Here is a 14,501-nt window from a genome sequence, read left to right as displayed (position 1 = left end):
TTGAATCAAGAATGTAAATTAAGACAAAATGATTCTTTTTCAATTTCATGCTGAAGTAGCTCAAGTTAGTGGATGTAAATTCTCCTAACAAGAAAAATTTATCACTGTACAGCTCACTCAGTCACCTCCTGTAGTGAGTTGTGATATGCATTTATAGAATAGAATGGATAAAAAGATTGATAAATGTGATTAAAAAAAAACAGGCCCTCCTTCAAGAACAGATAGGCACAATTAAATTAGTTTCAACAATTCCTCATCTTTATTCTGGCTTATAGCATCTCTTCATTAACTGTACTACTACACATCACAATTACTTTTAATGTGAAAAAAAAAGCTTGTTTGTTTGTCTTTCTATATGGTAGCAAAGCCTCTACTACAAGGAGTAAAGAAGCATATGTTCCAGTCCTGATTCTACCACTAGAGAGTTGTAGTACTTTGGGCAAGCAGTCTTTGAGGCCTCAACTTAATCCCTCAAATTTCTATATCCCTAAGGTTCTTTGAATCTGAATGCTTAATTCAGTGGATAATGATATTTCTTAAAATAAAAACCTACTTTTTCTCTGTATATTTTAAAAGTAGATAATGTATAAAATATAAATGAAGAATGCATAATCTAAAAGGAATGGGTTGTATATATTAACATATGTACATACAATATTTTAAAAGTAAATATACAATTTTAAATAGTAGCAAAGACTTCAAGCCCATGAAACAGTGGAGTAAATACTCAGACAGCTAGGTTAGGTGACGTAAATTCTCACCTTGGTTCTACCATTAGCTCACCTCACTGACCACAGGAAAAGCCTTGAGCCACTAGAAGTTTCAGTTTCTCATTTTGACATTACATTCTTCATCCATTTCATTAACCAAAAACTATATAAATCCTTTTTGAATTCTATTTATTGGTAAAATATTGTATAGTTCATCATCTTCTACAGGCACATAAGTTTTAATAGTATTCGTTAATTAATTTGGCAATCCTTCAACTTGTCATTAAAAAGAAACTTAAAATGACCATTACATTGCACAAGTAAGAAGGTAAGTTAAATGTGTTTTTATTAAAAAAAAAAGGAGAAAAAAGTTTTAGAACCAGGAACAGTCACATCATCAAGTATTATATATTTGCTAAAGGTTAGCCACAAATTTAATGCTAAGCTTTCTAACAACTCATATGAAGAGAAAATCATAATTAAATTTCAAGGTTCATTGTGTAAGATGAAAGGAAATAAGTTGCTCATAAACAGAACTATTCCTAACAGTGAAATCTGAGTTATATTTTTACCCTAATGGGATATTAGGTAGCAAACACTGGAAAAGATACTAAATGACATCCCTAAAACATTCTTAAATAAAGTAGCCAATTAAGTATTTTTTTTAAATTATAGTGTTCCTAAATTTAGGCTACTGATAGTAAGCAATTTTATATGGATCCATTATAATGGTGATATAGTTATGAGACTATCAGCAGTAACCCTGTACTTAATTAATCAAAGTTAGATTTTAAAGGATTTAATGGAGTGTGTATCCTGCATGCAATCCTCCGTAATCACTCTTAGACAAGCTTTCGATAGGTATTGAGCTGGATCTCATGACTCCTCACAAGTTGCAGTAGTTCATTTCTTCTAGGCCAGTGGTTCTCCAACTTGAGCATGCATCAGAATTACCTGCAGGGTAATTGCTGAGCTCCAACCCCAGAGTTCCTGATTCAGTAGGTCTAGGGAGTGGCCTGAGAATGTGCATTTCTAACAAGTTCCCGGTGATGCTGTTGCTGCTGGTCCAGGAATCACACTTTTGAGAATCGCTCTTCTAGGTCATCAGTTAAGTATAGATCCAAAGACTTTAACAAATAACCTGGGTGTAAGAGACAACATCCTCCTGAGGAAAGAAAGATGCCCAACAAGGACAGTGAAAATGAAACAAAGCCAACCACCCAATATCCTGACATATGCCCCAAGAAAAATTATTTGCAAAGTACTCCTATAATATTAAATGAGATGCTGCTGAATGGCTTACAATTTCTAACCAGTTATAAATGTGGAGTATCAACTAAAATGTTTCTTCTTTTTCTTTCTTTCTTTTCTCTCTTTTTTTTTTTTTTTTGAGACAAGTTTCGCTGTTGTTACCCAGGCTGGAGTGCAGTGGCAAAATCGGCTCACTGCAGCCTCTGCCCTCCAGTTTCAAGCGATTCTCTTGCATCAGCCCCCTGAGTAGCTGGGATTACAGGCACCAACCATCACACCCCGCTAACTTTTTGCTTTTTTAGTAGAGATAGGGTTTCTCCATGTTGGTCAGGCTGGTCTGGAACTCCTGACCTCAAGTGATCTGCCCACCTTGGCCTCCCAAAGTGCTGGGATTATAGGCATGAGCTACCTCCCCCAGCCCATTTTTCTGTTATTAGATAGTTACCCATTAAAACAATTTCTTGCTTGTGACAATATGATGCCATCCTCATATAAACAGACTTAATATTCTGCTCCCAGTTACTAAATGTTGCTTCAGTGATGTTCCTCAATCTGACCTTATATGGCTCTTTAAAATTAATCGTTTCCTATTTTCCAGTGTTTGTATTTCACTTAACCAGGATGTACTGTAATTACTTTTTCCATATATATTTTGCTTAGATGATTGCCTTCCTAAACAAGGACTGCAATTTCCATTGCAATATTGTTGCCTAGAGTAGGTAGTCAATAAATATTTATTAAAATGATCTGAACAAGAGCTACAAATGTTTTTAAGTATATTAAGTAAGTCCAAACCACTGTGGAGTTCATATAAGGATAGAAACTAAACACAGTAAATGAAATGTTTATACTTAATGATGGTTATTTTTAAATTTATAGACAAGTTATGTTTGAAGCCTTTCCTCCCCTTATTAAAAACAAAGCTAAGTGAAACCAAATTTAAGAAAGAAAACCTCTATATTAACTAAGCAATAGATTCTGAGAGGTGGTAATTAAGATTTATAGTTAATCATTTTATAAGTCAAAAACGTTTCAGGATATCTTACACAGATAATGTTGGATGTTACAGAGAATAAAATACAGGATTTGGAGACAAATAGATAAAAATCCAAGTCAATCTGTAGTCAGTTTCTGTAGGCTTTTATTGTATAGTGCTGAGCTTTTTAATCTGAATTTCATCATTTATAAGTAGAAATAATATTGTCCTCATCTTATTCTAAAGGATCATTCTGATGATAATGTGAAATGATGAACATAAATGTCATTTGAACAGTATATAATTGTTCTCATTTTTAGAAGAAGATATAACTTAAAGCCTATGGTCTTCAAAAAAATATATTAATACCTCTTGATCACTATTAAACTATCTAAATGCAACATTTATTTATTTCCTTATTGAGACAGAATCTCACTCTTTCACCCAGGCTGGAGTGCAGTGGCACAGTCTCAGCTCACTGCAACCACCACATCATGGATTCAAGTGATTCTCCTGCCTTAGCCTCCCTAATAGCTGGGATTACAGGCACATGCCACCACGCCGGCTAATGTTTTGTATTTTTAGTAGAGACAGGGTTTCACCACCTTGGCCACGCTGGTCTCAAACTCCAGAACTCAGATCTGCCTGCCTTGGCCTTCCAAAGTTCTGGAAATACAAACGTGAGCCACCATGCCTGGCCCCAATGCAATTTTTAACAGTGACTTTTATATATTTTCTTAAATATATGTATTTGACCCTAAAATTTTCAAAAGAACTTTTTCTAGTCTTAGAATTAAATGTAAATATAACAGGAAAGATGGAAGCTGTTATTGAGCACACAATTAATTTAGCAAAATTTAAACTCTGCTACTATGCTACTAGCAACATTATTTTACTATGAGTGTATAAGTAATCTAGATTACATCACTTGAATAAATATGTATTTTGTACAGTTTGAAATTTGTCTATCGACTTTGAACTCATAGTCTGAGTAAGCCATTCACTTTGATCCATCAAATTCTACTAGATTATAAGTTACCTAAAGTCGGTATGACTACCTACTATACACAACTTTACTACCTCCAATACATTTATGATATGTGTAACATGAGAGTAGTTAGTACAGCAAACTAACAAACATTTAATAAGTCCACTGAGCTGGACTGGATATTATTGGACAGTAAAATAATTTGAAACAGTATAAAACCTTGAAGAAATTAATAATTTAGGTTAGTATTACATATATACCTGAACAGCGAAATAGCAATTTAATATATAAATAACAGTACCAATAGGAAATAGTTATCAGATCATTCAATAATATATTTCGTTTAGCTTTAGTAACTTTAGGTCTTAAAATGAATCTTCTATGCATTTGATGAAGTTGTGGGTAGGAACTGGTTCAATTTATGATTGCATATTTACATCTTAAAGCTTAATTCTATACTTCTGAATTAACTAGTAATTTATGATCATTACCTTTAGTTAATCTAAACATTTTTAAAACATAACTAATTACTCTCTCTGCCTTTTGCTACTTTTATCAGTAAATATGTTACCTTCTGTTGATTACTAAGAAATGCCAGAGTACTCAATGAACATATAATACATTGATTGGCATATTATATTTTCTACTTTGAGTATTTCATCCTTACAAGTCTAACTTAATAAGATTTTCTTTTTATGTGTATATTTTCATAAAAATTGAAAAACATCAATTGAAGCATGTACAATTAATACTTTTCCCCATAGCAGAATGAAGCATAGTATTATGTTAGTGGTAGATTCTGCAACATTTATAGTTCTTTATGATGAACAGAAGTTAATATTTATCTTTCCATAAGCATAAATATAATCATTTTTCTTTTTCAAACTGTTAATAAGGACATAGTTATACTAGGATTGTAGATTTTTTTCAAAAAAGTAAATCATTAAATGTTTATTTTACAAAATGATTTTGCCACTTTTGGTATTCAATTCCATTGACATATATTTTATCTAAAGGAAGTGTTCCTCCCATAGTCACACATAAGATTGATTTATACAAGAAGAGTCTCTAAACCTGTTCTATGATGCTTTATTTGGCTAAAGAAAAAAGAATGTTTTGGCTACTAAAATTCTACTTTAACAACTAAACTTTTATTATCTAATAAATACAGAATTCATCTCCACATCCCAAATAACTGAATATTAAGTAAAATCAATCACTATATAGAAAAAGAAATATGGTCTGGCATGGTGGCTCACGTCTGTAATCCCAGCACTTTGGGATGCTGAGGTGGGCAGATCACCTGAGGTCAGGAATTCAAGACCAGTGTTGCCAACATGGCAAAACCCTATCTCTACTAAAAATTAAAAAAAAAAAAATAGCCAGGCATGGTGGCACATGCCTGTAATCCCAGCTACTCGGGAGGCTGAGGAAAGAGAACAGCTTGAACAGAGGAGGCAGAGGCAGCAGTGAGCCAAGATTGTGCCATTGCACTCCAGCCTAGGCAACAAGAGCAAAACTCTGTCTCAAAAAAAAAAAAAAAAAGAAAAGAAAAGAAGATAGAAAATGAAAATGTATCAAAGTTGCTGAAAGTCTGAAAAGTTTTTTGGTTGAGAAAACACATTATAGCAGTTACTATAATACTTGGAATTCTATTGAAAATCTTAAATATTAGTAGAAACAAGTATTTTATTGAAAGTACTGTATTTGGTGTTTTCTGGAGAACCTTGCAATGAAGAATATCTTGGAACAGAGTGTGATTTAAGGACTGCAGGGGTTATACAACCCTGTGGACCCACATACTGACCTGAAGACAACCAACACATTCTAGTGCACATCAAGTTTTAACTTTGATCAAGTATTCATAAAAGCTGCAGGCCTGTTAGATTTTATAGTTTGTACATGCAGTAAGAAGCAAAGTAAGAAATGAAAACTTTCATGCCCTCTCTGTAACAGATAAAATGGGATAGCTATGGCTGATTGTGTGTGATGCTACCTTCTCACAAAGAACTTCATGAGAATGATAAACATAATTGTGTTGACAAAAAAACCATGCCACTTGCCATTATTAGAATGAGAGAGTGAATGTTTCAAAAAAGTAAGCAATAAAAACAAAGAAAAAACAAAACTGATAGCACCTTCGTGTAATGGCAGAATTTTAAGACAAGTTAAACATCATTCCAGGTCTAATGGTTTTATAAATATATAGCAACATGTCATCAAATTTTTACCACTAGGTTGTTTCATATAAATTTCAGTGGCATGAGTCTTTGTTAACAGAGATATTAGATTGGTTTCAATTTTTAAAATTATTCCAGAATTTTCAATATTATTAATTTTATATAAATAACTCTGTGGAACAAATATATCTTCCATTGTATTTTAAATGTTCTGATATCCTAAAAAATATGGATTTTTATTACCATCTTCTTTCTGGTAATTACTAGTGGTCTGAGAAAACTTGGTCCCAAGTACTTTAGTTTTCAATGTTTATTCCACAGTTTTTTTTGGGTGCTGGCAAGCAAAGGATAAAAAAGTAAATATTGTTTTAGCGAGTCATGGTGGCATACACCTGTAATCCCAGTTACTCAGGAAGCCAAACTGGGAAGACTGCTTGAGCCTAGGATTTGGGAGGCCAGCCTGGACAACATAGCAAGCCTCTATCTCATAAATATACAAACGGAAACAGAAAGACATATTGGTTCAACAGTATCATAGTCTGACCTTGAAGCAAAAATTGTGGTGGTACTGAACTGCTACTTAGGAGTAATTTCAAGGCAGTTTCTTTTCAAATTATGTTATGAATATTCTAGGTTTTTAGGGAATGCTGCTCTATGTAACTTTGGGCAATATATCACTTAAACTTTGTTACTGCAACAGCAATTTGGTAAAATATGTGTATCTATTGACACTTTAAAAATTTAATAATTAAAAAGCTACCTCTAATTCTCTAAAAATAATCCTCTGGTATTTCAGAAATATGCTAATTCAAAAATCCTGATTCTGACACCAAAGAAAGAAGCACTGTTGACATTAGAATTGTAGAACAAGTTTTCTGTGAATCAGAGACAAATAATAATATTTAATCCTATTAGATAATTTATTCTTATGGTAACATCCTGTCAGAAGAGACAACTTTTACAATCCCCATTTCTCGACAAAAAGAAGAAAAAAAGGCTACATTGTCCCAAAGTGTCTCCATGATGCAGAAACCATCCACAGAGCAGAGGGGCACAAATCTACTAAAATTTGTTTGCATATAATTTTCAGTTTCCTTTAGTAAATCCACTTGTGTGTGAGTGTGTGTGTGAGAGAGAGAGAATGAGAGAGAGAGAGAGAGAGAGAGAGAGAGAGAGAGAGAGAGAGAGAGAAAGAGAGAGAGAGAGAGAGAGAGAGAGAGAGAGGGAGAGAGAGAGACCAAGTTTCTTTGGGTATTTATTTTCTCTCTGTATAAATGTTTTGTCCATAAATGACATTGATCTATATGCATTTCTAATAGACTTCATTTTTTAGAGCAGTTTTAGAAACACAGCACTATTGAGTGAAAGGTACAGACTTTTCATACATTCCTTGTTTTCACACATTCATAGTCTCCCCATTATCAACATCCCCCACCAGAGTGATAACCTTTGTTACAAATTCTGAGCCCATATTGATACAACATTCTCACCTAAAGTCCATAGTTTATACTAGGGTTTTCTCTTACTGTTTTACTTTCTATGGATTTGGACAAGGTATAATGACAAGTATCTACTATTAGCGTATCATAGAAAGTAGTTTTACTGCCCTAAAAGTATTCTGTGCTCTGCCTATTCATCCATACCTCCCTGAGCCCTTGGCAACCACTGATCTTTTTAAATCTTTATAGTTTTGCTCTTTCCAGGATGTTGTACAGCTGGAATCATATAGTATGTAGCTTTTTAAGGTAAGCTTTTTTCACTTAGTAATGTGCATTTACGTTTCCTTCATGCCTTTTCACAGCTTGATAGCTCATTTCATTTTAATGCTGAATAACATTCCATTGTCCATATATACCACAGTTTATCCACTCATCTATTGAAAGACAACTTGGTTGCTTCTATGTTTTGGGATTTATAATTAAAGCTACTATAAACATCCATGTGCAGGATTTTGTGTGGATATGTTTTCAATCCTAGGGATGCAAAGGAGCACAATTGCTGATCATATAGTAAGAATGTGTTTAGTTTTATAAGAAACTGCAAAACTGACATCTGAAGTTGCTGTACTATTTTGCATTTCACCAAAAAGAAACAAAAGTCCCTGTTACTCCACATCCTTGCCAGCATTTGTTGCCAGTGTTCTGGATTTGGGCCATTCTGACAGTAGATACACAACAATATCTCATTATTATTTTAATTTACATTGCCTTGGTAACATACAATGTGGAGCATCTTTTCATATACTTATTTGGCAAAGTGTCTGTTGAGGTCTTTGGTCAATTTTTTAATCAGATAATAAATACACTTTTCATCTTTAACCTCCACCTGGTGAACTTCACAGTTGGAAATGAAGATCTATTGTCTGTATTCTTCTGGGCTTGTGGTAGGTGAAACGAGCAACAAGATATGTGTAGCTTTCTCCTTTCCACTACCCTCACTCCTGATACAACCTAGTGGCTTCAGCTATAAGAAGGGAGAAAGATTAGGAATTCATGCAAGCAAAAGAGTGGGAAATACTGGAAAGGAGGAAAAGAGGAAAGGAGTAGAGACCACCTATGTACTTAAAGGGTCAAATAATAAATAAACAGAACCAATTTCGGACTACCTCTGGCTAACTCAAACACTCATGTTGTTAGACGAATAGACTATCTCCAAGCTGTAAGCAAACATTGTTTTATTTCCAGTAGATTTAAAATAAATATCCAAGGTTAGAGTCTAGTTTCATAAAAACCAACTTACATAAATCACTGAATGTTATCATCCCTTACTTTTTAAAAATATTAGAAGGAAAGTGATATTTTCAATGAAAAATTAATCTTAGTTGCGAAAAGATATATGCTTTAAAAATGTGTTTCATTCTTGTGTATAGCAGAGAGACCTTTAAATCTTGAAAAGTTTTTAACTCCTAAAATCAAGATTGATTATCATTTAGAAAGTGTCTAAAATATCACTGACAAAATGATCTGAAATAGATATAGCATCTGTTTTTGCAGGTGGGGTAACCTAATAAAATCTTAGAGCACACAGTGGCTTTTATTCTTTATTTTTTCCTATGAATCCTTCAAAAGTGTTCATATTTCACAGTATTGTTTTCTTAAGCCTTCAGTTCTGTGAGCTCATTAACAGGAAATGTGTTTAACCTCCTAGAAGTTATTTAGCAATATAATTTCAGAAGTTATACAGGGGTTTTATAAAGGTTCAATGAACACACAGCATTTAAATGCTAGCTAATTTAAGGAATCCTTGGATTTTTCAATGTGTCCTCCTAAATTTCATTAGTTAGGCCACAGGTAGAGCTTAAACCTCAGTCTCCAAATTTATTATTAAATTAATAGGTTGGAATAAATATTTTTTCATTTTTAACTTTTAATATAACTATGACCATCTTTTCACTGACATATGAGTTGTAAAAACAGCAAAACTTGAGCCTGAAGATGAAAGTTGAAAGTTAAAATCTGTATGAGTTTTATATCTAGTTATAATCTTGTGGTCTCTATGGATCACATCATCTCCAAACACCTGAGTTTTAAAGAGGTAAATTTTGACATATGAAAAATCACTACATGTTATAAGTATTATTTTTCACCAGTCATAGTGGACCAATAAAAAGTGTAAGCCAGTTTTTGTAAGTGTTAACCTCTTCAAATGACACTGGGTTTGGCTGTGTCACCACCCAGATCTCTTCTTGATTTGTAGCTCCCATAAACCTTGTGTGTCTTGGAAGAACCTAATGGGAGGTAACTGAATCATGGGGGTGGGTTTTTCCCATGCTGTTTTTATAATAGTGAATAAAGTTCACGATATCTGATGGTTTTATAACAGGAAGTTCCCCTGCACATGTGCTCTTGCCTGCCACCATATAAGACATGTCTTGCCTCCCCTTTGCCTTCTACTACACAATTGTGAGGCCTGTTCAGCCATGTGGAACTATGAGTCCATTAAACCTCTTTTTCCTTATAAATTACCTAGTGTCAAGTATGTCTTGAGAACTGAGTAATACAGTAAATTAGTACAATGAGTAGGGTGCTATTGTAAAGACAACTGAAAATGTGGAAATGACTTTGGAACTTGGTAATAGGCAGGGGTTGGAACAGTCTGGAGGGCTCAGAAGACAGAAAAATGTGGGAAAGTTAGGAACTTCCTAGAGACTTGTTGAATGTATGGTTTGACCAAAGTGCTGATAGTGATATAAAGAGTAAAGTCCAAGCTGATGTGGTCTCAGATGGAGATGAGGAATTTGTTGGGAACTGAAGCAAAGGTGACACTTGCTGTGCTTTAGCAAAGGAACTGGTGGATTTTTGCCCATGCCCTAGTGACATGTGAAACTTTGAACTTGAGAAATGATTTGGAGTATCTGGTGGAAAAATTTTCTAAGCAGCAAAGCTTCAAAAGGAAGCAGAGCACACAAGTTCAGAAAATTTGCAGACTGATGATGTGATAAAAAAGAAAAACCCATTTTCTGGGGAGAAACTCAAGCTGGCAGCAGAAATTTGCATAAGTAATAAGGAGCCCAATGTTAATCACCAAGACAATGGGGAAAGTGTCTCCAGTACATGTTGAAGACCTTCACAGCAGCCCCTCCATCACAGGCTCAGAGGCCTAGGAGGAAAAAATGAGTCAGGTCCAGGCCCTCTCCTGCTGTATGCAACCTAGGGACTTGGTGCCCTGCATTCCAGCTGCTCCAGTCATGGCTAAAAGGGGCCAAGGTACAGCTCATGCTGTGGCTTCAAAGGGTTCAAGCCCTAAGCCTTGGCAGCTGCTACATGGTGTTGAGCCTGTGGGTGCACAGAAGTCAAAAATTGAGATTTAGGAACCTCTGCACAGATTTCAGAGGATGTATGCAAGTGTCTAGATGTCCAGGCAGTAGTTTGCTGTAGGTTGAGGCCCTCATGGATAATCTCTGCTAGGGTAGAACAAAAGGGAAATATGGGGTGGGAGCCCCCACACAGAGTCCCCACTGGGACACTGCCTAGTGGAGCTGTGAGATGAGGGCCACCATCCACTGACAGCTTGCAACATGGACCTAGAAAAGCTGCACACTAAGTGCCAGCCTGTGAAAGCAGCCAGGATGGGGGCTTTCCCCTGCAAAGCCACATGGGTGGAGCTGCACAAGGCATGGGAACCCACCTCTTACATGAATGTGACCGAGATGTGAGTCATGGAGTCTAAGGAAATCATTTCAGAGCTTTACAATTTACTCTGCTGGATTTTAGACTTGCATGGAACTTGTAGCCCCTTCATTTTGACCAATTTCTACCATTTGGAATGAGTGTATTTACCCAATTCCTGTACTCCCATTGTATCAAGGAAGTAACTAACTTGCTTTTGATGTTATGGGCTCATAAGTGGAAGGGACTTGCTTTGTCTCAGTTGAGGTTTTGGACTGTGGATGTTTGAGTTAATGCTGAAACGAGTTAAGACTTTGGGGGACTGTTGGGAAGGCATGATTGGTTTTGAAATGTGAGGACATGAGATTTGGGAGGAGATAGGGGAGAAATGATATGGTTTGGTTGTTTTCCCACCCAAATCTCATCTTGAATTATAGCTCCCATAATCCTCAAGCATTGTGGTGTGAATTGGGGTGTAATTGGGTCATGGGGGTTGGTTTTTCCCATGCTCTTCTTGTAATAGTGAATAAATCTCATGAGATTTGATGGTCTTATAAAGGGAAGTTCCCCTGCACATATGCTCTTCTCTGCCACCATGTAAGATGTGTCTTGCTTTCCCTTTGCCTTCTACCATGATTGTTAGACTTCTCTAGCCATGTGGAACTGTGAGTCCATTAAATCCCTTTTTCTTTATAAATTACCCAGTCTCAGGTATGTCTTTATTGGCAGTGTGAGAACTGACTAATACAGGCAATTTTGATAAAGAGTCAGTTTACATTTATATGGATCAAAATCTGTTTTATTATTGACTCTACATTGCATGCTTATGAAAAGCAGTAGCAGGAGTTGTGGCAGCAATTGTTATTGTAGTAGTATTGACTCTATTTTGCAAATGAGGAAACAATATCTTTAGGACTTCTGTGTAATGGGTTAGATTAGGGCTCTAATTACACCGTACAGATTTGTATTACAACTACACCACTTATTAGTTTTCCGACCTTGGACCATTTATTTATCAATTCTACACATCATTACTTATTTCCATCTTTATAGATCATTATCTATTTCTGTAAATTTTATAAGTGAACAGTGTTCATCTCAAAGGGTTATTAGATGATTACATAAGCAAGTACATGTAAAATACTCAGAATAGTTCCAAGAATATAGGAAGTATTCAATACACTTTAGATATTCTTCTCCTCCTTATTCTTCTTATTGTTATTAGCATGATCTTGTTATTAGCATTCATCAACATTACACAGCAAGTGTAATATTGTCTAGGATTTCAAGTTAATCTCAAGAATGCCTAAATGTACAGATTCCAACATTTACCTTGAAATAGCTCACCTAAATATTCAGATTATATGTTTGCTTAAAAGTTCAGAAATATCTGTTCACACCTATCAACTTTTATAAACTATTTTAAAGAAATTTAAAACCTCTAAACAATAAAACATAATATTAATATTTCTAAAATTATGCTGAATGTTCTTAGTATTTCAAATTCTACCACTGAAGTTCTAAGAAAATATAGCAATATTAAGTTTTATGTTTGCAATTATTCAGGTTGAGTGTGAGATTGATATCGGTTACTTTAAACCACATGTAGTTGGGGTTTTTAATAAAAAAGTTTTCTAAAACGTTATTTTTAGAAAAATTTCAGATTAATTGAGACTGAATGGTAAAGTATTTTTAGAAAAAGCAATGCTTTCACTTCAAAATTTATAAATTCAGTGTTTGGAGCAAACCATATATATTTTATAATATTAACAAAATATAGTACCAATGATATTTATTATTACAGGATTCTCAATGATGCATAAATTCATACATTTCAAATGAATTTTGTCAAGTAAAAATTATCAATTTCTTTTCATAAAAACTAGGTATTTATTTAAATCTAGAGTACATAGTACCTTAACACTGAAGTGTTCCAATCAATACCAATTATGAAGCAACTGGAAAATTCTGTACAATTAAAAAATAAACCAAAAAGCTATTCCTTATGGATAACTTCCTTCTGATGTAGAATATATCATGATTTTCATTTTATTTCCCTACTAATACAACTTGTGATATCTAAAAGGTACATTCTAAAGACACAAAATATTCTTATCCATGATGGCTGCTGGTTAAGGACAGTACTAAGGGTTAGTCACGTGCAATTTGAGATAGGATTTCTTAAGCAAAAATTAACAATAACTGAAAAAGACCTTCTATATCAATTTTAGAATAAATGACCATTTTATTTCCAGAAATGTGAGCAATCAATGTCATTATTATTACTACTCTGAAATAATGTTTAAAAGTCATTTTATCCTCACACATCTTTTAGTACACTATGGTTTACAGATGGCAAGATTTTTATTTGTTCTTGGCTAACCCTTTTAATGAGCCCCTTGTGTATAGGATATATTGGTCATTTGACCACTGGATTGTATACCAAAATAATAACATCAATATTATTAATACATTAAAAGGTTAAAATAACTCTGTTTTAACTTCCTGTTTTATAGTAGAAACTGAGTTTGAAAGATACATTCAAAAATTCCAGAAGTCAAAATACACGTACAAATACACAAATTCTCTTGCTTTTTGATATCAACAGAGCACAATTAGATTAGCACAGAGAATTCTAATCTAGACTTAAAAGATGTCAGTGCAACTAAAGAGATACAAATCGGCATCTTTGGTAAGTTTTATCAAAATTAATTTAAAAGGTCATTTTGAAAATGGGGGTGTTTCCTCCTACAAAAGAAATTGTTACCCAAGATTTATATTATAGGAAACTCAGACTTCATATAACATTAAGAAGGATAGTTATTTTATTCCAATGTGATTTATATCTGTAAGTTGTAAAGTACATTTAAAGCTTAATTGAGTACGAATTTAAAATGCTCTCATGTCTTATATATAGTACTAGAAGAAGTAGACCAGTAAATTCAAATTTAATTATAATGAGGAGTTGTTCCAGGACTACTACTTTATTATTCTTTAAAATGCACATCTAATTTAATTACACTAAAATGTCTCATTTATTATAATCACAATTATTCAATGTCTGTTCATTTAACAAGTATTTATTGAACAACTACTATGTGTCCAGCACATGTTAAGCACTCTTTGGACATAGTCTTTGATGTCAAAGACTTTGTAAAGTTTGTTAAGGAGGCAAGATATATAAGTATTAACCTTTTAAAAGAAGTCAGTTCCATTAAATGCCAAATAAATGATAGCAACATCAAATACCAGAGAAGCTTGCAAAGGGAAAGATGTCACCCAGTTGAA

At 34.0% G+C, this 14,501-nt stretch overlaps 1 protein-coding gene across 50 annotated transcripts in view; it reads right to left on the bottom strand.

The window, feature by feature from the left end:
- Window positions 1-14,501, bottom strand: part of FOXP2 (forkhead box P2) — a 593,473-nt gene that overhangs the window by 191,688 nt on the left and 387,284 nt on the right. For 9 of the 50 annotated variants that reach the window (XM_078343230.1, XM_078343232.1, XM_078343240.1 and 6 more), the window contains exon 5: window positions 1,665-1,875. The exons of 40 other annotated variants lie outside the window; for them this stretch is intronic. The gene's annotated coding sequence lies outside the window, so the exon portion shown is untranslated. Of the gene's footprint in view, window positions 1-1,664; window positions 1,876-14,501 lie in introns of those variants that run through there. One more of the 50 variants, XM_078343243.1, reaches the window with a different exon arrangement.

This window comes from Callithrix jacchus, chromosome 11, assembly GCF_049354715.1.
Source record: "Callithrix jacchus isolate 240 chromosome 11, calJac240_pri, whole genome shotgun sequence".
Taxonomy (NCBI): Eukaryota; Metazoa; Chordata; class Mammalia; order Primates; family Cebidae; genus Callithrix; species Callithrix jacchus.
This window is presented reverse-complemented; position numbering and strand designations above follow the sequence as displayed.